Below are 1174 nucleotides of genomic sequence, written 5' to 3'. Positions count from 1 at the left end.
TGAGGTACATACTGTAGAATGCACGCAGAGCCACGGATTTAGGATAGACGATGTCGTCGTGCAGCGTGAGTTTCAAGATTGAAGATTCGCTCGTGAGATGAAACACGCACATCCTAGTGATGCTGTTTGAGGTTCCACAATGCTTTCTGGAAATCCTCGATCGTAGGGTTATTTATTTTAGAGAGAAACGCGAGCACGGAGAGGCAGAGATGACCGCAGTTCACATCTCCGAAATCTTGAATGCGTTCGTCGTTGTAGTATATAGAGGTTTTGTTCGTTTTCAGATAATGGACTAAATTTGTAGGTGGAACACCTCCGAAAGAATCGAAAACGAATGCTTTGTTATTGTCGTTTTTGTGGTAACATATCCAATGCGTGCCTGGATTTTCTTGACCGTCCAAGTTGACTACTCCGCATTCTCTTCTTTTAACGCTTGAAGGTAACGAGTCGGACATGAAAACTCCTCTGAAGTGTTTGATTCGTAACGGTTCGATCAGAGATTCAATGTCTCGGTTGGTGAGTGCTTCTGTTTCTTTTTTTTAAACTTCTTCATCACGCCCTTTCCTCCTTTCTTTTCCATGGCCAGGTTGTGACGTTTCTGTTCTTCCAACTCGGCCTTGTTCTTCTTCGAGTCGATGACGGTTTTCGCGATGGCGGCACTTCCACCGGCCAAACTTCCCACGGCCCCCAATGCTGCCAGGATGGCGGGGATGCTGAATATGAAACCTCCGATCTTTTGCTGTTTCCGCGAACGCTGCAATCTTTTCAATTGAGGTGTGCTGAGCAGTAATTTCATTCCGTGTCCTTTCGACAAGCAAGAACGTTTCTTCTCGCGTTGTTTCTTGGTGAGTAACCCATCGAGGGCACCTAGATTTTTAAGATTGGAGTATGGTATCTGGTACACGACACCCTTGGGCTTCATGTTGATGCTCTATGTGTTATTTTCACGGTATGTTATTTATATATATATATTCTGAGATTTTTTCTTGTGTAGTTTTTTTACGGTATGTTATTTATATATTTTCAAGGCCTCGCAGTCGTTACACAAATTCTATTACGTGCTTCGTTTTCTTGCCAAGAAGTTCCTTTGTCCCCTTGTACACGATTCGAGTTTTGTTCTCGATTAAAATAGATAGCTTCTCGTCGGATAACATGTTAGCGTATCGATCTGGTA

The sequence above is a fragment of the Lepisma saccharinum genome, chromosome 17, assembly GCF_977018435.1.
Source record: "Lepisma saccharinum chromosome 17, izLepSacc3.1, whole genome shotgun sequence".
In the NCBI taxonomy this organism is placed as follows: domain Eukaryota; kingdom Metazoa; phylum Arthropoda; class Insecta; order Zygentoma; family Lepismatidae; genus Lepisma; species Lepisma saccharinum.
Note: the sequence above shows the minus strand (reverse complement) of the source record.